The following is a 25045-nucleotide window of genomic DNA, read 5'->3' as shown; positions in this document are numbered from 1 at the left end:
AAAATAGGTAAACGCACTGCATGGGGTTTTTCTTCATGTTTTAGTTTAAAATGAACTCAAACTTTGAAAACTTTCTTTATTTTTCTTTGGCTGAATCCTATGAAAGCCAATAAAAAGTTTGCCTTATTTTCTTTATTTCTCGTAAACATCCGACATTCCTGGTGCATCCTCCGGTGCGCATGTTGTGGGCCTGAGGTTTGAAGCTGTTGGTGTATGAACGAGGCTCCTCTGCTTCATCTGTCTTGTTCCGTCTCCTCCATAGCTGATGGTTAGACAGAGTTCTGTCCAGGGATCAGAGGATTAGTGTGATACCATGTTATTCTTTCGATTGTAGCCTTTTTTTATTTTCAATGTGTAAAACTTTCTGGCACTACAGACGGGAGACGCTGCCCCATTACATACAAAAAAATCTGAACTGTGAGGAAAAAACTTAGAACTGCGATAAAACTCAGAATTAGGCCAACTTTTTATTTAATGTGGCAGAAATATGAAATATGGGCTTACATATGAATCTCCTCCACACCTCCATATTCCTCCATTTTTCATTCTGCAGCATCTTCTGTGTTTCCTGTCCAGAGCGCTCTAGAGGTTAGCAGGTGGTGCATCAGTAATAGTTGCCCGTGGAAACGCAGTGCTCTGTGTAGTTAAATGGACTAAAAAAAGCATTGAGGCAAAAAAATTTTACTGTTAGCAATTTTCGTAAATTACACAGTGTTTAACTGTAAAATGAACTGTATTTTACTGTAGGACAGTACAGTATGTTATTGTATTGTATAGTTGCATTATGGGAAATATTCCTTGGCGCCATTAAAATAACAGTATTTTTCAATTACAATGGTGTGTACAAATATTCCAGTGACACTTGTTTATTTGTCCTATTGTCAGAGAACCACCTGCCACACCCCCCCTAAAACTCTTAACACTCTCGGTCGGCCTCTCCCTCCTATTAATCTCCCGCACCTGGTTTCCCTTAATCAGTCCCCTTTAAAAGAGCCCTCTCTCCCTTCACTCGCCATCTGATCTACTGTACACTTGCACTGCAGGTTAAAAACGTATCTTTTTAGCAAAGCCTACACATAACACACGTCACATCATAACCTTGTGCTCCAAAAAATCTGATCACATGCACATTATCAACTTGTGCTGTTAATATCATGAACAGCAGCTACGCTAATTTCTCTCCACTGCTTCTCTTTCTCTCCCCATCCTGAGGTTTGGCCAGCTCCAGTCACAACCCACCTCATGAAGATTATGGACCTTTGAAGAAGTAGATGCCGAACTCGCAAACCTCCCGTACCATCTAGAGACGTACCAGTGCCAATTGGATCCCACTACATGTGTGGAGTTTTGACATTAACCCTAACCCTAACCCTAACCTCCTGGAGTGTTTAAAGGCTCTGGCATGGAGAAGCTGGGGTTGGATCTGTGATGATCACAAATGTTGAGCTCAGTAGCTTCTAGTTTTATAACCATAAAGACTGTATAAGACTGTAGAAAGAACATTTCTTATAATCTTATACTCCAGTGCTCATGTTAGTTCTCACTCTCCAGTGTTCTTTATTGTTGAAAGATTTATGATCAAACTCTTGATGTCACCCAAATGAGGATGGGTTCCCTTTGAGTCTGGTTCCTCTCAAGGTTTCTTCCTCATTACATCTAAGGGAATTTTTCCTTGCCACTGTCACCCTGGCTGCTCTTCAGGGATAAATACACACCGTCCACCTCAACTGTTGATTTCTGTAAAACTGCTTTGAGACAATGTCTGTTGTGAAAAGCGCTATAGAAATAAACTTGACTTGACTTGACTTGACTTGCCCTAGATCACCCGGACGCCTTACTGCACCAGTGCGTCCCTGTGATCCTGTGCTCCTCTGTGATCCTGTGATCCTGTGATCCTCTTTACACTCGCTCCAGTTAAGTTTACTATTTCCTGAACTCTTGTTTCTGAGTTTGTTTGACTCTTAAAGGTCAATAAAACTACACCTTGTTTTACTCCCGGTTTCTGCTGTCTGGTGTTCCGTGAAACCTATACAGTGAGGAAAATAAGTATTTGAACACCCTGCTATTTTGCAAGTTCTCCCACTTAGAAATCATGGTGGGGTCTGAAATTGTCATCGTAGGTGCATGTCCACTGTGAGAGACATAATCTAAAAAAAAAATCCAGAAATCACAATGTATGATTTTTTAACTATTTATTTGTATGATACAGCTGCAAATAAGTATTTGAACACCTGAGAAAGTCAATGTTAATATTTGGTACAGTAGCCTTTGTTTGCAATTACAGAGGTCAAACGTTTCCTGTAGTTTTCACCAGGTTTGCACACACTGCAGGAGGGATTTTGGCCCACCTCCACACAGATCTTCTCTAGATCAGTCAGGTTTCTGGCCTTTTGCTGAGAAACACGGAGTTTGAGCTCCTCCAAAGATTCTCTATTGGGTTTAGGTCTGGAGACTGGCTAGGCCACACCAGAACCTTGATATGCTTCTTATAGAGCCACTCTTTGGTTATCAATTCAATTCAATTCAATTCAATTCAATTCAATTCAATTCAATTTTATTTGTATAGCGCTTTTAACAATGAACATTGTCTCAAAGCAGCTTTACACAGATAATGTGGTGATTAAAAGTAAATATGTTCTTTGTAAGTAAGTTTGTCCCTGATGAGCAACTGTGGCAAGGAAAAACTCCCGAGATGGCATAAGGAAGAAACCTTGAGAGGAACCAGACTCAGAGGAACCCATCCTCATCTGGGTTGCACCAAATGTCCATTTGAAGCAGATATACAATGTTGCGGGGTACAGTGATGATGATCAGAAGTGAACTGTATTCCTGAGTCAGTGTAGCAGACTGTTGACATTAACTACAGTCCAATCCATCCTTAAAGCTCACGTTCTTAGGAATTTCATGGAACCACCCAAGGCGTTGATGAGAAACCGTCCCAAGCTGCACAGAGTGGCCTCCAGACGAAGAGAACACTATCCAGAGGCAGGCCTGGACGAAGTGGGAAGATCCACGGAGGGGAGAGGGGCAGGAACAGTGGTCACTGGAACCTCAGGAGCATGTTTAACTCGACCGAGTAAGAGAGAGATAGAGAGAGAGAGAGAGAGAGAGAGAGAGAGAGAGAAGAGGGTGACAGGAAGAGAAGGATATGGATTATTAAGTGTTCTTATTGTTGTATGAAAGTTAATGTCACTGTGCAGTTTGGACTCCGGCAAGACTCGCTATGGCAGCATAACTAAAAGGGAGAACCAGAAGGTAACACAGATATGAGGGATCTCTGGGATAATAGACGACCCACCACACCACCGTCAACAAACCTGAGTGAACGTGTGAATGTGAGGGGACGACAGCATACAAATATCCCAGTTCACCAAACACTCTATATCCATGTTCCCTCCAGATCTGAGCCTTTACCTAAGAAAAAAATCTACTGATCAAAGGCTTGACTAAATAAATGTGTTTTCAACCTCAACTTGAACACTGAGACTGTGTCTGAGTCCCGAACACTGGTTGGAAGGCTGTTCCATAACTGTGGGGCTTTATAAGAGAAAGATCTGCCCCCTGCTGTAGTCTTCATTATTTGAGGAACCAACAGATAGCCTGCACCTTTTGATCTAAGTAGGCGTGGAGGATCATACTGGTACAGAAGTTCACTCAGATACTGTGGTGCGAGACCGTTAAGTGCTTTAAAGTAGTATTTTATAATCAATGCGAGATTTGATTGGGAGCCAGTGTAGACTGATTAAAACAGGGGTGATGTGGTCATATTTCCTAGATCTAGTGAGGACCCTTGCTGCCGCATTCTGAACTAACTGAAGCTTATTGATGCACTTATTTGCACACCCAGACAGTAAAGCGTAACGACATCATATTTCTAATTTTAGCAATATTTCTAAGGTAAAAGAAGGCGATCCTGGTGATATTATTCACGTGAGACTCAAAGGAAAGACTAGGGTCAATAATCACACCAAGTACATGCTGAAACAGAAACACCATCCAGAGATGCTACGTAATCGGAAAGTTTACTTCTAGCTGCATGTGGTCCTAGTAAAAGTACTTCCGTCTTATCTGAGTTGAGCAGAAGAAAGTTATCAAGCATCCACTGTCTAATGTCCTTTACACACTTCTCAACATTGTTAAGCTGATCTCTCATCTGGCTTTGCTGAAATATACAGCTGTGTATCATCAGCATAGCAATGGAAGCGAATCCCATGTTTATGAATAATTTCACCAAGAGGCAGCATATATAAAGAGAAAAGCAGAGGGCCTAAGACAGATCTTTGAGGAACACCAAACTTTACCTCATAGAGTGTGGAGAACTCACCATTTACATCAACAAACTGATAGCGATCAGTCAAATAAGATCCTGGCTGTGTGCTTCGGGTCATTGTCATGTTGGAAGACCCAGCCTCGACCCATCTTCAATGCTCGAACTGAGGTTGTTCCCCAAAATCTTGCAATACATGGCCCTGGTCATCCTCTCCTTAATACAGTGCAGTCGCCCTGTCCCATGTGCAGAAAAACACCCCAAAGCATGATGCTACCACCCCCATGCTTCACAGGAGGGATGGTGTTCTTGGGATGGTACTCATCATTGTTCTTCCTCCAAAAACGACGAGGATGAACAGGATTAGAAATGAGTTTATTAGAGGGACAGCGCATGTTGACGTTTTGGTGACAAGGTGAGGGAGGTGAGATTGAGATGGTTTGGACATGTGGAGAGGCGGGACATGAGTTATATTGGTAGGAGAATGCTGAGGATGGAGACACCAGGAAGGAGGAAAAGAGGAAGACCAAGGAGGAGGTTCATAAATGTGGTGAGGGAAGACATGCAGGTAGTTGGTCTGAAAGAGGCAGATGTAGAGGACAGGGTGGTATGGAGACGGATGATCCGCTGTGGAGACCCCTAATGGTAGCAGCCGAAAGAAAAAGAAGAAGACTGTAGAAATTTATCTATCTGAATTTTATTAACAGCACATTCATAATTTGACAAATGTGCAATCAATCTATTGGTGAAAGGAAGTCTGTAACGTCAACTGAGGTGACCTATTGGAGGTCATCGTCTGTTCTCACACCAATTTTCATCAATGATAGCAAGTCATTCAGTCGATCATTATCCAGCATTGGGAGGGCACTTCTGATGACCGCTTCCATCTTTTACCTTTTTACCTAAGACAAACAAATAACGATATATAAGCTCCCAAAATCCTAAAACCAAACCCCCATGCTAGCAAAATGAACAAAAACAACACAGTGAATTCACGATTATTATTATTACCAGTTTTTATGGTCATATCATTTATTTTGTTGTATTTATCCACCACACCTTAAAGGCCGGTCCATGAAAAAGGTTAAGGATCACTGTATTATTGTATTAAAAACTTTAAAAGTATTACGTTAAGGTACATTTAGAACAGAAATAAATGTTTTTAAGTTAAGATTAAATATTTTAATCGATTGACAGCCTTCATAAAGATATTAATATGATGTGAGGTCCAGTTACCAGTGTGACACTAAAACAGGTAGTAATAATGAATATGTCAGAGCCCGGACATCTTTACTTTAACTTACAGAAGAAAAATACAGTCAGAACTTCAACATTTACCAGAGACTTGTAAAACATGAGTATCTGTACTTCTATTTGAGTGAAGGATGTGACCATTTAAGAACCTTCTTCTTCATTACAATTTACTTTGTTATATTTTACCAACACATTGTGTTATCATGTGGGTTTTATCATTTTGTTCTTAACAGCATTCTCCAGTTGATATAGTAACGTGAAAAAAACACCTCCATGCTTATTTTTTCTTTTTTTTAATAAATAAGCATGGAGGTGTTTTTTTCACGTTACTATATCATTGACACGTCAGCACTGGTTCTCCAGGGGTTTGTCCAAACACTGACTGCAGTTTTTCTTGAGGTTTTTCTTGTTCCTGGTTACGGTGCTCACATGATGAATCTAAACTTTCCTACAGCTCTACAGAGTCTTTGCTCTCCTGTGCTGCTGTTTTCTGTTCCAGATGACAGTTCGAGGAAGACTTCAGCTTAGCGATGGTCTGCTGCAGCAAGGCGTTCCGTAAATCCATGTCCAGTGAGATCTCCTGTTTTTCATCCTCATGATTGTCTAGATCTGAAGCCAAATTCCTGAACATCTGAAAATATTCCACCAGTCGTCCATGGGATCCCATCCTCATTTCTTGTACCTTATCAGAGATTGTCTGCGACTTATTGGACATATTTGGTGTTTCATTACTGAACTTGGTGTCCAGATAAGTCATCTCTTGGTTATGCTGCCGCTTCTCTTGCTCAGAAGCCAAAGTGGCCTCCAGCTGAACAACACGCTCATCCAGTTGCTCTAGGACGTTCATCAAAAGATCGCTTTCATGCTGAGCATTCTCTCTCCTTTCCTCACTATGTTTTAAGGATCTTTGGAGCTCTCTGATGGTCTCGAGCTGTAAAGTGTTCCTCTCCTTCTCTAGTTTGGCCTTCTGCTCCCATTTTCTTTTCTCAAAATCCAAAGCGGCCTCCAGATGACCAACACGTTCCTCCAGTTGCTTTTGTTCTCTTGCCCACCTCTCTCTCTCTTTCTCATGAGCTACAGTCTTTCTCGATACTCATACCGTTGCAGGGACGATTCAGGCTTGGTGATGTTCTGTAGATGCTGCTTATCTTCTCTCTCTTTCACTTTTTTTTCCGCCATCAGTATAATTAATGAATTCATGTCTTTTGCCATATTCTGCATGTTATCTTGCAACTTTTGTATCAGAGCATCTCGTTCAGAGTTGCTCAGTCTGACCAGACGACGTCGAACAAATTTTCTAATCCTTTTAAATTGTTTTCTAATTTCTTCCATCGTTTCTTCTTCACACGTTGCAAAATATAAAATGAGCAAAAGCGACTCGCGCCGCACTTTAAATAGAGAGAATTGTGTGACGTCACTATGCCCCGCCTTCTTCCTTACTCACGCAGGCTTTCCTCTGTGATGTTCCCTGCCCGTGGCGCTCTCCCTCTCCTCAGGGTTGCCAGATACGCTCCATTTTGTTGCTGGAAGATATGTACAGTTAGAATACAGAATTGGTTAAAGTGTACATTTAAAGAGATCATACCATGCTACTGCAAATCGCACAATCTGGCAACCAGATAGATCAGTTTGATTTCTTCACCACGTTTCCTCGTTTTCTCCACTTTTCTCTCTGTTTATTTCTCCTGAGAGAAGAGTGAGATTACAGTCGTAAATAAGACAGAACGGGTGTAAACTGTGTAAAAAGCGACTGATGCTCAGCGGGACGTCATGCTCTCTGAGGCCAGAGGCGGCGCTGCAGCAGGCGGAGGCTCGGGGACGGATAGAGCCGGAGTAGAGAGCGAGCAGCGCGGTGTGAGTGACTGGGACACCGCGGGGGGTCTCGGGGGGAAACAGTGACAGGACTGTAGACAAACTGAGCTGGAACATCTCCAATCCTAAATCCCAAGGAGTTCAGCTGCTTAGTTCTACATGCTGATTAGAGTTTCACCGTGTTTCTCTGTGGAACAGATACAATTAATGCACTTCCGAATAAATCTCAAGTTTTTCACACACATTCTCTTCTTCTGGAAGGTGTTTTCATTCAACAAGTTTCACCCAAACTTCATTTTTCACACTAGACCAAAGGGAGGACTGGGTTACCTGCTACTAGGGTGTAACAATACACTCAGCTCACGATACGATACATATCTCGATATTATGTTCACAAAACGATATGATTTACTATATTTTCGGAAATAAAATATTTATCTCCAAAACATTAACAATTTTTAATAACTTTGTTGTACCTACAACTTAACCCTAAATGTACTTTTAACCTTAAACTGAACTTTATGGAGATAAATTAACAATTAAATCCTGTCACATGAGAATAAAACTGAATTTTAACAAGACCTTCGAATGAAGAGAAATTTAAGAAACGAATTCGTAAAGAAGTAAAGATGCAAAAATAAAAACAAAACTGAAATAAAGTGTTTGACAATTTTAGGCTTTTTGTTTACTTACAGATATATCTACATTTTCATTTAGTAAAGCACACATACCTGCTGTAACATGGTTTAATTAGTTCTTCAAAACGTACTATTTTTTTAATGTTAATCAAGTCAACAATAAAATAAATCTAATTTTCAGCTTTCCAGTGGCTTCTACAGCAAAGGAAACCCATTTTAAAATATCTAAGAGTAAATATCCTCATCTGAGTTTTTAAGACATCGTTTTAGTTTTGAAGGAATACCTGTATTTTCTATCAAGTTTACAGAAACTACTGATCATCTTTTAATCGTTTTATTGATTGAGACAGAAATTCAGTCACTTCCTAATTTTTGTTAAAAAAACACATTATGTTTGAAATGCTATTAGATGACAAAAAGAATGATTTTTCCAATAATGCGATGATTTTGGGCAATTATTTTCTTCAGAAATGCAAATATGCAAATGCAAAAACCTTATTGTTTAAAAAAAAAAAGTGACTTTACTCATAATTACTTTCCATCATTAGAATAAATAAAAAGAAAGTAAATATATATATAATTCACCTAAAAATACCCAGAATCCTGTTGGAATAAAATGAGAACTTGATTTATTTAAAGATGAATGAAGAGACTTTACACCAGTTTTTTTTTCTTCTCCTTTTCTTTTCTTTTTTCAGAATATAAGTATTGTTATTGGTACTTTGGATTTATATTGTACAGTGGGGGGAATAATTATTCAATCCCCTGCTAATTTTGTAAAGAAAAAAAAGAACAGTCTATAATTTTAATGGTAGGTTTATTTTAACAGAAAGAGAAAGAATATATATATATATATATTTAATAACAGTAAACTCTTTTCCGTGTATATACATTATTTGATTACAGAGCGTGCACATGCGCTAACATTAAGATAAAATTGCGTAAACACGCAGTAATCAGAGCTGTTGCTAAGCAACCGTTCACGTGATGATAAACACGTTGCAAGGCGGCACTGATAAAAGCGTCCATCTGGTGATCAGTTATTAAATAGTTTATTTAGATGTTCTGAGGAGTTTGGTTGTGTTTGTTTCCTGTGGAAGACACAATCTCGAGTGTAATGCATCCACCTGATTCCCAGAGAGGAGGTGAAGAGTGGAAAAGCTCCCAGGTAAGATCGCACCTGGACGTCAAGATGGCGGAGTGTTAACACAACCTTATTCATTTATTTTCTTTTACCCAAACCTGATTGTGCTCTATTTATTTTCCATATGTGGTGTTTAGGGCCTTGGCTTTCTATGCTCTTTTTTTTATAACTTGTAGTGGACGTTTTATTTTGATTTCTTTTTTAATTTAAATGTTTATAATATATATTTCTTATATTTTCTATGCCTAAGTAGCTCGTATGCCACAATCGTTGACATACACATGTATGTAGCTCTAAACAAATAAAAAATTAATTGAATTGGTGAAGCAGAGGATTTTCACATCCAGCACTTACACATTCAGCACTGGTGCTCCTCAAGGATGTGTGCTGTTCCCACTGCTATTTTTTTATATACACAAAAGGCTCCATTTGTGCGGACTCATCTGTGAAGATCCAGAAATTTGCTGTTGACACCACAGTCATCTGTCTAATCCAGGAAGTAGATCAGCTCTGGTGTACATTTACATTTACGTTATTTGGCAGATGCCCGTAATTCAGAGTGACTTGTATTTAACTTATTCATACAACCCAGAGGTGGAAAGTAATAAAGTACAAATACTTTGTTACTGTACTTAAGTAGATTTTTCTGGTATCAGTACTTTACTACTTATTTTAAAGTATGTTTTTTTATTTTTTACAACTTTTTACTTTTACTCATTACATTTTGTACAAAAATATTTGTACTTTCTACTTCTTACATTTTCAAAACAGGCTCGTTACTTTAGTTTTAATCTATTTGGTGAAATGTCAATATTATTTTCTCTCATTGTGCGGCTTTTTTAATCTACCACTGGTGAATAATTTCCTGTCTCTCACACACCACAGATGTAGACTAGTTTATAAAGATAACAATGAACAAGACAGAAGACAGTAAGAAGTGTGGGGTTTATGTGGATGAGACAGAGGGAGTCAGTGATGGAAACATGACTGAGAACAGACACATTCCTGATCATCATCATTTTTTCTCTGCTTGTGTTCTACATGTGGATCTTCAGCCTGGATACATTCATTAGATATCAAAATGTTAATATAATAATTATGGCTGTTGAAATGAACATGTTAATAATATGTTAACGCAAATTCATTTAAATAGCACTCATTTTTTGCCTGTTGTTGAACTATTCACCGTGAATTGTGTTTGTATCGGCGTTTTAAATTTTTTATAGTTCGTTTTTTCTCACTTTTTTCGCTTTAAAATATCAAAATATCGTGTTGATCTCCTGCATCCTTCACTTTTCATTGGCTCTGTCTCGACTATTTTTGCTGTCGGAAGAGCGCTTTTTTCCCTGTCTGAGGGTTTGAAAGCAGTGAGTGAAGGACATTCACCAGAACTACGAACACACACTACAGTAATCACTTTAAGGGTACGTAATTTCTCTATTATGGCAAACATCCAGTTCACTCAGTGTGTGAAGTGTGACATGTTTAGTCAGTCTTTCTCCGTTGTTAGCGATAATTTTATCTGTGAGAAGTGTAAGCTAGTTTGCTCTTTGACGGAGAAGATCTTAGCATTAGAGGAGCGCATCCAGAGTCTAGAGAGAAGTAGTGAGTGTGAGAGCAGTCCAAGTTCTGCAGGGGAAAGTCTGGATGCCCTAGGTGAAGGTAATATTCCCCCGACTTCGGCATTAGAGCCCTCGCAGCAGGGCGAATGGGTGACGACTCGGCGGCATACTCGCAAAGCCAAAGCTAACGCTAAGGCTCGCCCACGGGAGCACCATTCCTCTCCGCTTCGCGTGTCCAACAGGTTTGCTCTCCTCAGTGAAGCACCCGCTGAGAAACCTGAAAGAGCTCTGGTTTTAGGAGACTCCATTCTGAGGCACGTGAAACTAGCTAGACCTTTAGGGGCACCAGCAGCACAGGTTATGTGTATACCGGGAGCCAGGGCGCCGGACATAGCAGGTCAGCTTAGATTCTTAGGAAAGCACAGGTTCTCTAAGATAGTTTTTCACACAGGAGCTAATGATATACGCCTTCGACAGTCAGAGGTTACTAAGAGTAATATTATAGAGGTGTGTAAATTAGCGAAGGCAATGTCCGATGCTGTAGTATGCTCTGGCCCCATCCCAATGCGACGTGGCGATGTAGCCTACAGCAGGTTATGGTCGCTGAACTGCTGGATGTCCGAGTGGTGCTCCAAAAACAATGTGGGCTTCATTAATAATTGGAGCATTTTTGAGGGCAAGGCTGGCCTGTTAGGGCGAGACGGTATCCATCCCACCCGGGAAGGTGCTGCTCTCATTTCTTGTAGTATAGGTCATAGTCTCAGAACAGCACTAGTTAACAAGTGACTGTCTAGAGCCAAGGCCAGGGAGCAGACAGACAGGCTAAACTGGGGGTCGGCAACCCGCGGCTCTAGAGCCGCATGCGGCTCTTAAGCGCCGCCCTAGTGGCTCCCTGGAGCTTTTTCAAAAAAAAAAAAAAAAATAATATAATATTATTTCAGTACGATATAAATTAATAAACATTCTTAACGTTTTTCAACGTTGTAAAAATGTGTATAATAAATATTTAATTTCAACATTTCTGTCAACGAAGATTTACGTAACAAAAAAAAAACTGCGAAACACGTTTCTGTCAGATCGCCGTGATGCTGAAAAACAAACAAACAAACCGGCGGGTGTGTCATGGGCCATGGATCCCAAGGGAAAAAGAAAGATAGCTGAGGAGAACAGAGGATTCAACAGTTCTTGGACCGAATCATTTGCTTTCATTGCCAATGCGGAAGGATTGCCTGCATGTTTGCTTTGTAATGAGAAGTTGTCAAATAACAAAAAGAGTAATGTGGAAAGACATTTCCAGGGAAAGCATGCTACATTTGCAGCCAAGTACCCAGTTGGGAGTGAGAGAAAAAGTGCGATTGCATTACTTCTGGAAAAATTAGAGGAGCGCAAAGATAAATTTAAGAAGTGGATTGCATCTCCAAACTCCACTACTGCTGCTAGTTTTGTTGCAACCGGGAGATAATAAAGCGTGAAATCGTTCACAGATGGTGACTACATGAAGGATTCATTCATTAAAATTTCAGAGCACCTATTTTCAGACTTCAAAAACAAAACCGAGATAATACAGAAAATTAAAGACATGCCTCTCTCCATAAAGACAGTGAAGGAAAGGGCCAATAAAATGGCAGGCAACATCACCAATCAGCAAATCAAGGACATTAATTCAGCTCCAGCATACTCAATTGCCTGTGATGAGTCGTGTGATGTGATCGATATTGAACAGGCAGCGCTGTTATGCAGGTATGTTAACTCTGATGGGCCGCAAGAAGAAATGATCGAATTAATACCACTGAAAGGTCAAACACGCGGGGAAGACATATGTGAGGCTGTGCTGAAGTGTTTAAATGACAATGGAATAAACACCAACCACCTGATTTCAGTGGCTACAGATGGGGCACCCAGTATGAGGGGATCACAAAGGGGTTTGTGACTTTATTACAGAAAGCGTTGGATCGAAATCTGCTTGCATTTCACTGCATCTTGCACCAAGAAGCACTGTGTGCAAAAACATTCCCACCGGAGTGTATGGAGGTGATGAACCTTGTCATCGAGATGGTGAACAAGATAATTGCAAAAGCATTAAACCACCGTCAGTTCCGTGCATTGCTAGATGAAGTTGACAGCGAATATTCCGATCTCCTGCTACACAATAAGGTCCGATGGCTGTCCAGAGGTGAGGTTTTGCGTCGCTTTGTTGCTTGTTTAGAACATGTGAAAACATTCCTGAAAAGCAAAAACCTGAACTACCCGCAACTGGAAGATACCGAGTGGCTGGAAAAACTGCACTTTATGGTGGATATGACAAGTCACCTAAACATGCTGAATAAAAGTCTACAGGGGCGGGGAAACACTGCACTGCACATGCTGGAAGCTGTATTGTCATTCGAGCGCAAGCTGACTGTATTCGCCAGAGATGTACAGCGAGGCACGCTCTCTCACTTCCCCTCCCTGAGAGAGTTCAAAGAAGCCTATCACGATCACACACTCAACGGTGATTATTTACAAGGTGCGATCGTGGATATGCAAACTGAATTTGGGAGCAGATTCAGCGAGTTCCGAAAGGAAAAAATGACACTATCTTTCCCTGTCACTCCCGTGGAGATTGACCCGTCCTTGTTGAACACATTCCCAGGAGTAATTCAAGCTGACCTTGAAATGGAATTGGCCGATATAGCTGACAAAGATTTGTGGGTGTCCAAGTTCAAAAGTCTGACAGCCGAGCTTGAAGACGTCACTGGCCAGAAAGCTCAGCTTGCCCAAAGCCACGAATGGAGCGAAATTGATAGCCTCCCAACTATCGAGAAACTTGTGTTTCAAACATGGAATGCTCTTCCTGACAGTTATAGTAACATGAAGAAATATGCATTTGGAGTATTATCTATCTTTGGATCAACTTACCTGTGCGAGCAGATATTCTCAAACATGAACTACATAAAATCCAAATACCGCACCCGCCTTACAGATGAGAGCTTGCAGTCCTGCGTCAAGATTAAAGTTACATCTTACATGCCGGATGTTGACAACACATTCGCACCCCACATCGTCACATATCGACGCTGTGGATGTTGCGTCCGACGGCGTCACATCCGACGCCGAGGGTACCCTTCGCCGCTTTCAACGCATCGACGGAAACCCTTCGCTGCTTTTCGACGCAGATGGACGGGACCCCATTTGCGGGTTACGGTTAGGGTTTGGGTTAGGGTTAGGGTTAGGGTTAGGGTTAGGGTTAGGGTTAGGGTTAGGGTTAGGGTTAGGGTTAGGGTTACGGTCATCTTCAGAATTTTATGAAATTTTAAAATTAGTCCTATACACTTATTATGATAGATAATAAATTATTAAGTGTATAGGACAGCGATCCGCATTGAAAAGCGAAGCACAGGCTCCCATCCATCTTAATTTCCGTTATATTTAATCTGTTGTGATAAAATAATAAGACATAAATAAACTCTATTGAACTGCACATACGTAGTCTGTGTTATTCTTTTACTTTCATTTCATTTCATTCTTCAAGTTTGGTTATAAAATGTACCTGTTTGATTATATTTAAGATTATTATGAAGATAAGACTATTCAATACTTTATTTTATTTTATAAACAGGAAAATAGTAGACATTTTTTAAACAATTATTTAAATACATCTTTATTTTTATTTATTTTTTTAGGTTGTTGGTATTGTTCCAGATCTTTAGTTCACAGAAACGATAAATGAATTAAAATAAAGTTCAAGATGTTTACATTTTTACAAAAGATTTATCCCTAAAAAGACTTTATGTTGAATTAGTTTGTTGTTATATTAAGCAACAGAGTTCACTTTTAAATGAAATTAAACCAATCAGAATTGAATCCACTCTGTTAGAAACTGCTGCTAACATGTATGGTGGATATTGAAAGTGAATCGATCTTCTATGTGCTCATTTTCAGTGATTAATACGCCAAATGCATCACTGAGGTGTGCAGCTGGATTTCAGACTCGGGTTGCATTATTTCCATTTAGTTTCATTCAGCAACATAAAGTACATTTTTCAAACACTATTGCACTGAAATCACACTGTCTTTGTATCACACTAAAATGACCTTATATACCTTGTATATCGGTGTTACTGTGTTTTACTTTTTACCCAAAAGATCTGCGAGCTGTAGCTTGTTTTCTTTCTGAAATGAAAACTGTTCTTTATACAAGAATCTTCTTTGTTATATGTTTTCTGTGAGTAATCATTTCCCCTCCACTCTAGTTCTAAACACACACATTTCTTTTACAGGCGGTTAATTGGGATAAATCCGGAAAAGAGCACAAGGCTGTAGGAGTATCAAAGCAGACGTGTCTCCAGTCTACTTAAAAATTATATTTTATTATATTTATTTATATTTTATTATACACATCACAGACCACACACATCACACACACACAAACAACGCATACACACACTCACAACACACACATCACACACATGCATATTCACACAAAAATACTGTATATACTTGGGTGTTCTTTGTCATTCCCTTTGTCTTTCTTTCCAGAGTAAATTTTTTTACATTTAGATGTATTTCCATACATGTAATAACCTTTGGGCTTTTGGTTGACCATTGTTTTTATTTTATACAAATGTTCTGTAAATAGGAATCTGTGGTATTTTCTTGAATGTTATTTACAACTCTCTAAAGCTTATTTACTTCTGTTAAAGGGTACATTTATACATGGTATTAATGTGGTGTCCTGTAATTAAACTAGGGGAATTTCTTTTATCACAAGGTTTAAAATAACTGCTGATTATATTTTAAGAAATATACTATCATGTAGAATCAGTGTTATGTTGTATTTGCAAAAACATTAGCTAACTGTAAATTTCACCAACAATAAAACACTGTTAATTTTACAATAAGATGCTGGCAACCGTGCTGCCAGTTCTTTACTGTTTTTTCGAACGGGAAAATTTTTAACAGTGTACCTACATATTTACATGTTTTGAAACTCTGCTTCTCTGCGCTTAGTCCTGCCTTGTAAACCTGACAGCCCTTTCAGGAACAGTGACTGTATTAAAGCTGAAACAACGATTGTAAGAAAAAGTGATAATAATCAATAATGAAATTCAAGGTCAATGTATGCCGTTATCGTTTAGTTGTGCTGCTCAAGTTACGGTTTACGGGTTAGCGTGACGTTAAGGTAACAGAGCCGCACGCGAAATGGTGCATCGAAAGTCATCCAAGGCATGAGAGCATTTTATAATAAACACAACAAAGAAAACTGTAACCTGCAAGTTATTCAAAGATGAGCTTGTGTGGGATAAAAGTACCACAGTGATGCACGAGCACGTGAAAAGAAAACACTGGTGTCATGGATGAAGGTGAAACATCAGCATGGTAAATAAAAACTGTATAATACTCATCATGTGAATATGGTGCAGTTTAATGAAGTGCTATTGTGTAAACTGTTTGTTTGAAACTTCAGGAAAGTCGCACTGGATCTGTTCTGTTGTGACTCGCGAACATCAGGTTGCACAAACAGCTCGCTCGTGACACAGTGATGGATTCAATCAAAAATGGTGCGAACAAACACAATCTAAAAGCAGCAAATAACAACAGCGTAAACGGTTACATTTTTATTTGCTGTTGTGGTTTTCAGTGAAAGCTTGTGCCTTTGAACATCAATGCATATTTTTTCCTTTTTTTAAATCAAGACTGTTAACTTTCTGCGTTTCTCTGTTCCCTTCTCTTTTTATCACATCGTGTCTACTACAACAGTTCAATTATTATTTTAGAACTTTACTGCGGCTTTACTTTAATGTTTGTATTTAACTTTATGCATTTATCATTTAATTATTATACAAAATTAAATGAATGATATGATTTAAATGTTTATATCGTCACAACTGAACAAAACGTCTCTGTATTTTATTTGAACAAAACTTGTAAAAACAATGTAGTATTATATTTTATATAGATTTTTTTATGCATGGTTGTCAACTTGCCATCTGCAATTATCATTAAAAACAATACAAATGTTGATTTACACAAATAACTTCACCCTGCATCCTTAAATTTAGTTTTTTACCCCCAGAAAGAAACAACCCAGCATGGGTGAATTAATTAAAAGAAGAATTCCCCATGCACTCTCCAACAAGCAGCCACTATAAGCTTTAAGCTTCTTGAGTTTAAATTGTTTGCCGCTTTCTATATTTTTTCCCCTTAAACAAAATTGTTTTTTGTCGTTCTGATTTGTTGTGCATGTAGCTTGTTAACCCGACTAATTTTAATTGCATTGCCTTACACACTTTATCTTAACTTTGACTTGTTCGAGTTGCACACGGTGGAGTTAGAGCAGGAGGCCGTGCAGAAACAAATCCGTGACCTACATGTAAAGCGGGCCCAGCTGCGATAGTGAAAAGCTGCACTGAAATCGTCCCGTGTGGACACTCACTCGTCCCATGTAAATTCGCGGGTAGAATCCAATACTTCCACCACCTCAACTACACATGTTTTCCTAGAATGCGGCCCGCCCAGGTCTTGTTCACTCTGGCGCCGGGGCAACATGTACCCTGAATGCAGCTGCTGTGGAAGATGCGAGCCAAGCCCCAGTTGAAGACGTCTCCACCACCAAATCTTGACTTGAATCCGCTGCGCAGGTACCCGCGATCCTGAACGAGAACTTCAGAGCTGTTGTCCTCCATGCCTGAACGAACGACACAAGGATGCTTCTACCGGTATGTAACCTGGTCCAGCCGACTTTCCACTCTTTATCCTCTTCATAGCTGCTTTCACTTCCTCCTTACTAATCCTATCCACTTCCTGCTTCACCATCTCCACATCATCCAACCTTCTCTCTCTCTTATTTTTCTCATTCATTAGCTGCTTAAAATACTTCCTCCATCTTCTCAACACACTATTTTCACAAGTCAACACATTTCCATGTGCATCCTTTATTGCTCTAACTTGTAGCACATCCTTCCCAGCTGGGCCCCTCTGCCTGGCCAATTGGTACAAATTATTTTCTCCTTCCTTAGTGTCCAACTTATTATACAGCTTCTGATTTGCCTTTTTCTTTGCTTTTGCTTTTGCTTCACCTGCTGCCAAATCTCCTTTTACTTCAGCCTACTTTTCTCATCTCTTTGTGGATCCCAATTCCGACAACTTCTTTCGTTTCTTATGCTCTCGTGCACTTTCATCACCATGTCTCTTTGTCTTTCTTTCTCTTTCCAGATGTCACACCAATTACCTTTCCAGCTGCCTCCCTTATCACTTCTGCAGTAGTTTCCCACCTATTAGTAGTTGCACCTCTTCACTACCTCCGAGCTCCTGTCTGACCTCTTTCCTGAATCTCACACTGCAGTCTTCCTCCTTCAGTTTCCACCATCTTATTCTTTTTTCAGACTGGTTGCAGAGAGAAGAGGTGGTGAAGGTGGATGAGTTTAGATACCTGGGGTCAACAGTGTAAAGAAATGGAGAGTGTGTTAGAGAAGTGAAGAAAAGAGGGCAGACAGGGTGGAGTGGGTGGAGAAGAGGCAGGAGTGATTTGTGATAGAAGAGTATCTGCAAGAGTAAAAAGGAAAGTTTATAGGACTGTGGTGAGACCTGAGATGTTGTATGGTTTAAAAACAGTGGCATTCTCTGTTCTTCTCTGTTGTGGCACCGAGGTGGTGGAATGAACTTCCCCTAGATGTCCGTAACGCGGAGTCCCTGGCTATCTTCAAGCGACATTTGAAGACCTACCTCTTTCTGAAACACTTAAATTAGCACTTTCCAAGTTTGCTTTGTAGAATTCAAGATTTATATTTCATTTTAAGTCTGTAATCTTGCGTATCAGTGTAGATTTATTCATTGCTAGAGACTCAAAGCACATTTGTACGTCGCTTTGGACAAGGGCGTCTGCTAAATGCCGCAAATTCATTAAAGACAGGAGGTGGAGCTGGAGGTAGCAGAGCTGAAGATGTTGATGTTTTTTGTTGGGAGTGACAAGGATGGACAGGATTAGAAATGAGTTTATTAGAGGGACAGCGCATGTAAGACGTTTTGGAGACAAGGTGAGGGAGGCGAGATTGAGATGGTTTGGACATGTGCAGAGGGGGACATGGGGTATATTGGTAGGAGTATGCTGAGGATGGAGCCACCAGGTAGGAGGAAAAGAGGAAGGCCAAGGAGGAGGTTTATGGATTGTGGTGAGGGAAGACATGCAGGTAGTTGGTGTGAAAGAGGCACATGTAGAGGACAGGGTGGTATGGAGACGGATGATTCGCTGTGGCGGCCCCTCGGACCTTTGAAGAAGTAGATGCCGAACTCACAAACATCCCGAACCATCTAGAGACGTACCAGTGCCATTTGGATCCCGCTACATGTGTGGAGTTTTGACATTGGACCTCCTGGAGTGTTTAAAGGCTCTGGCATGGAGAAGCTGATGCTGGATCTGTGGTGATCACAAATGCTGAGCTCATAAAACTCGGAGCTACTAACCATATAGACTGTATAAGACTGCAGAAAGAACATCACTTATAATCTTATACTCCAGTAATCATGTTAGTTCTCACTGTCCAGTGTTCTTTATTGTTGAAAGATTTATGATCAAACTCTTGATGTCACCCAGATGAGGATGGGTTCCCTTTTTGAGTCTGGTTCCTCTCAAGGTTTCTTCCTCATAACATCTAAGGGAGTTTTTCCTTGCCACAGTCGCCACGGCTTGCTCATCAGGGACAAATTCACACCATTCACCATCACTGTTGATTTGTGTAAAGCTGCTTTGAGACAATGTCTGTTGTGAAAAGCGCTATACAAATAAACTTGACTTGACTTGACTTGACTAATGGGAGCAGCCAAAAGAAAAAGAAGAAGAAGAAAAAGAAGAAACAGTAAACCAATGATAAGATGAATAAAGCTATTTTTAGATATACAAAGACATGTCGAGCTTCAAATAGTCTTGTTTCAAAACTCAAATGAGTTTAACAAGTAAAAAACTCTTTAAATACGTTTTTTTTTATAATCCCAAAATAAGACCAAGATGGCGGCGCGTGCACAACGCGAGGCTCAGCGTCTCTCCAGATTTTGCGATTCAGTAGTAATTTCTCTCCTTCAGTACAGTCCTCTCCACTGTACTGATCACTAAGCTCAGTCACCTGGGTATCTGCACCTCCACTTGCAGATGGATTCTGGACTTTCTCACCAACAGACCTCAATCTGTTAGGTTGGGCAACCAGGTATCCTCAACCCTCATTCTGAACACTGGCATCCCACAGGGCTGTGTTCTGAGCCCACTGCTCTACTCCCTGTTCACCCACGACTGAGCTCCTCTGTATAACTCCAACATCTTCACCAAGTATGCAGATGACACCACCGTGGTCGGCCAGATCAGCAATGATGATGATGAATCGGCCTACAGGGAAGAGATCCGAAGCCTGACAGCATGGTGTGCCACCAACAACCTGACCCTCAACGCCACAAAGACTAAAGAGCTCATCGTGGACTTTCGGAAATCCAACAGCAGGAGACATTTCCCAGTCAACATCAGTGGAACTGATGTTGAGCGAGTCTCCAGCTTTAAGTTCCTGGGAGTCCATCTCTGAGGATCTGTCCTGGCACCAGAACACTTCAGCTCTGGTTAGGAAGGCTCAACAAAGACTGTATACTGGAGAAGTCTCAAGAAAGCTCATCTGTCCCCAGGGAATTTAACAAGTTTCTACCACGGCATCAACAAAAGCATCCTGACCAACTCCATCACTGTATGGTACAGAGGCTCCACTGTGTGTGAACGCAAAGCCCTGCAAAGGGTGGCCAAAACCGCCCAACTCATCACTGGCACCCAACTACCTGCTATTGAACACCTTCACCACAGTAGATGCCTGCACAGAGCTCACAACATTATCAAGGACTCTTCACATCCCAGTCACAAACTGTTTAACCCCCTTCCATCAAGAAGTAGATACAGGAACATATGCACCAGAACACCAGCAGGTTCAGGAACAGCTTTTTTCCATCAACCATCACATTACTGAACTCTACACTACACCATTAGATCACTGCATAAACACTGTATATAACTTCTGTACAATTATACATACAATGTACATATTACATTACATATTGCCCTCTCTCCAGGACCTGGTATGAATGTACACACGTGTATAAAGGGTACAACAGGTAATAAAACAGATGAACTCTGCATCATTTCAAGCCCTGCATGTTTATTTCAGACGATGTGTTTACACCTGCAGTGTGAAGATGTAATGCAGACAGGTTTTACAGCACATGCAGGAGAGCAGGTGAATTCAGTGTAGCGTGTAGTGTGTCAGTGACGTGTCAGTGACGTGTCGGCATTAGTTTTTAGTGATGTAGATGATTTTGTGTCTCTTGATCAGCTCGATGTCTTTCTCCAGCTGCTTCATTTCTGACTCCAGTCTTTCCTTTTTTTGTTTCTTAGAAATGATGTCCGTGAACAAAGACAGGCCTTGGTACTGATGATTGAGCTCATCCCAGTTCTCCTTCAGTCCCTGACACACACACACACACACACACACACACACACACACACACACACACACACACACACACACAGAGCAGAGTTTATGTAAAACAGATGCATGTCTGGGTTACATCTTGAGGTGTGTGTGTTTGTGTACATGTGCATGTGTGAGAGCATGTGATTGAGTGTGTGTTTGTGTGTGTGAGACTCACGTGCAGTATCTCCTGTCGTTCCTCTTCAGAGAGCTGCATCATGGCTTCCTCCTTCCTCTTCTTCTTCACGTAGCGATCGTACTCCTCCTGCGCTCTCCTTAAACTCCTCCTGCCTCTGTTTCAGGTACTCCGGGACTTTCCCGTAATCCTGACACCACACACACATACACACACACACACACACACACACACACACACACACACACACACACACTTACTATGTACTGATGATACAATCCTTTATTCTGTTCCTTCACACCTTTCTCTCACTCACCATTCTCTTGATATACTTTGGGACGAGGCCTGAGTTCTCCAGCAGCTCCTTGTCTCCATGTCTGGTGTGTACGGAAGCAGGTTCGGGTTTACGTGGAACTGCCTTTATGTTCTCCACTGCGTTCCTTCTCACAAAGTCTCGTTGGGCGTGTCCTCCGGCGAGCAGCTGCTCGGTTTTGGCCGGGATCGATGGTTTCTTGTGCAGGACCTCTCTGTACTAGAACGGCTTCTCTGAGGAGAACAGTGTGGTGATGTGACTTCATGATACTGTTTCAGGACTTTCATTACATCCTCATTATCATTAGTGTTTGTGTGTGTGTGTGTGTGTGTGTGTGTGTGTGTGTGTGTGTGTTGTGCAGTTTTACTGATCTCAGGTGACTCTTACTCTCAGGAAGTTTGGGTTCTTTGGAGTGTTTCTTCAGGAATTTATCTGGAGAAGACACTTCCACTTTAGCTGGACCCATGGTCCTGTGGGAGGCTTTGTTCAGCTTTTGCTCCTGTTTAACCTGCTCTCTGAACTGTGACATGTATCTGTAAATGAACACATCAACATCAACATTATCATCATCATCATTAGAGGTCCATACCTTTTCCAGGTTGCGTCTGTTTTGCTGGAGCAACTAAAAGATCCCCTGTCAATACGAGAGCGACCTCTAGTGGTGTTTGTTTTTATATTATCTCTATGAACACGCTCTCTCTGGAGTGTAAATGGACTCTTACCTGGGAGCTTTTTCACTCTTCACCTCCTCTCTGGGAATCAGGTGATAAAAGTTCTCAGGAGGATGCATTACACTCGAGATTGTATCTTTCATAGGAAACAAACACAACCAAACTCCTCAGAACATCTAAATCAATCGGATCAATCAGATGGATGCTTTTACGGATACAGCGATACAACGTATTTTGTTCACGCGAACTTTTTCACGCGAACGGTTGCTTAGCAACAGCTCCGCCTACTGCACGTGTTCGACACGCAGACATTTTTTTATCTTGTGTAAAACCATTTTAAAAACACAAAACAATCGGACACGAAATATATTTATTATATTACTATTGTTATAAAATATATGTAATATTTATATACTGTAGCAACATAGAAATCCGCTGTTTGTGTGTGTGTGAGAGAGAGAGAGAGAGAGAGAGAGAGAGAGAGAGAGACAGCTTATCTTGGTTCTTAGTGATGTCATTAATCTTTTATTTAGATTTATTATAAGTGCATTAATAATCGGCATTATTAATATTATGCTGATATTAAGTACACTGATATCGTTTGTGTGCTGCAATAAAGTATTGGCACCCCTGCTGAACATAAATAAAAGTAAATTTTAAGCCCCAAAGCATGATGTTTCCACCCCCATGCTTGACAGTAGGTATGGTGTTCTTTGGATGCAACTCAGCATTCTTTTTATTCCAAACACGACAAGTTGAGTTTTTGTCCACTGCAGGATTTGAGTCGCTGGCGGCGTAGTGTGTTCCTGATGGTAGCCTTTGTTACTTTGGTCTCAGCTCTCTGCAGGTCAGGTGTTTTTTATACTGATCTCGAGTTCAAACAGGTGCCATTAATACAGGTAACAAGTGGAGGACAGAGGAGCCTCTTAAAGAAGAAGTTACAGGTCTGTGAGAGCCAGAAATCTTGCTTTTTTTGTAGGTGACTAAATACTTATTTTCCACCATAATTTGCAAATAAAATCTTAAAAAATCAGACAATGTGATTTTCGGGATTTTATTTCCTCATTTTGTCTCACAGAGTTTAAGTGTAAATATGATGAAAATTACAGGCCTCTCTCATCTTTTTAAGTGGGAGAAATTGCACAATTGGTGGCTGACTGAATACTAGCGAAAGTATTAATGGAATATATATGGTAGTAATCTGGTTTACTGTACATATTTCTTTCTTCCCCCCATATTATGACTGTAATATTCTCACTTCATTGAGTTGATCTAAAACAGGGGGAAATGTGTTCAAATATATCAGTATTAAAAGGTGGAATGTAAAATGTTAAATATTATAACTACAGTGCTTTATCAGGTAATAAACACCTAAAACACACCAAGTTTCCAGCAGGTGTAACTGTTTTTACAGCTACTATCAAATTACCTACAGCTCCTACAACCTTTATATAGATCTTTATGGAAATCTTTAAAAGCCTTAACTGGAGCCTAATCTACTTTAAATCCCCAACTAATCTGAAAAGTTGTGAAGAAGCCAAACTGCTCTCTCTGTATTTCCCTCCGTGATCTGATGGAGAACACCAGGGACAGGTGATGTCACAGGTGATGAAAGGGGCGTGGCAAGGTGATATCATAGTCATCTTTTATTCTATATATAGGCCAGAGCGCATCACTGTTGCTCATACGCCATAAAACACCGCAACAACAACAACAACAACAACTGTTGCTCATTTGCGAATTTGAGACACATGAGTGAAGATGATTATCAATAAGTTATTTCGATGGCTTAGAGACTTTTTTCTACCCAGCAGGGAGGAGCTATCTGCAGGGGATCCTCAAAGGAATAAGGCGCAGAAACAGGTGGAGGATACATTAAGAGAAATTGAGGAATGGAAGACAGTGAAAGTGCTAAAATGTGAGAAATATGCACACCCACAGAACCTCAATGAGCTTCATCCTTTCCTGAGACGCCGTAAAAACCTGAAAGAGACTAAAGGAGAATAAAAGTTAAAACATTTAAATCCTAACTCTAAATCAGTGTTTCTCAACTCGATAATGGTGTTAGGGGAGACATTCTTTAAATCTGAATAATAAAACAGAAAAATATGACAATAAGGTAAATTATTGTAAAAGAAATAATAATAATAATAATATTAATAATAATAATAATAATAATAATAATAACAATAATAATAATAATAAAAAAGAAGAACCCATGAAGTAGCATTTGTAATAATAATGCATTATAAAGTCTATAAATGAATATCTATCAGTGGTGGACAGGATGAAATAAATGTAATTCGTTACTACTTAAATAATAAATATCGTTCTTTTAACTCAACAACATTTTGCGAGGTCAGTTTTTATTAATGATTGGATTGAAACTCAACTGGTCAAACACGCAGCAAGTCACCATTCATTTCTGTTTTGAACTCGTTTTGATTGATTGTTTTGATGATTCATGTGTTTGGCGCATAAGTTCAACAGCAAGCAGAACATTTTAAGAGCAATAAATGGAAGATAAATGGAAGAAACCCATGACTTTAAATTGCCACAACACCCGTGGTCTTATTAGTGTGTGTGTTTTTTTAAGAAGTTGAAAAGAAAGGTTTGGGTTCATTATATCAATCCTGGTTTTGACTAGTTAATTTAATTTTATGAATAGATCAGTGTGCTAAGAGTAACATTAGAGTTTTTTTTCACATAAACTGAATTGATTAAGCGAAGAGTCTTCCGACAAGAGTAATAATAATAATAACATTATAGCCAT

General features: G+C 40.0%; 1 pseudogene; it reads right to left on the bottom strand.

Annotated features, from left to right (window-relative positions):
* Positions 1-20820: 20820 nt before the first annotated feature.
* Positions 20821-22482, bottom strand: LOC124384340 (annotated as a pseudogene).
* Between the last annotated feature and the right edge of the window lie 2563 nt (positions 22483-25045).

The sequence above is a fragment of the Silurus meridionalis genome, chromosome 4, assembly GCF_014805685.1.
Source record: "Silurus meridionalis isolate SWU-2019-XX chromosome 4, ASM1480568v1, whole genome shotgun sequence".
In the NCBI taxonomy this organism is placed as follows: Eukaryota; Metazoa; Chordata; class Actinopteri; order Siluriformes; family Siluridae; genus Silurus; species Silurus meridionalis.
Note: the sequence above shows the minus strand (reverse complement) of the source record. Positions and strands in the feature narration are given on the sequence as shown.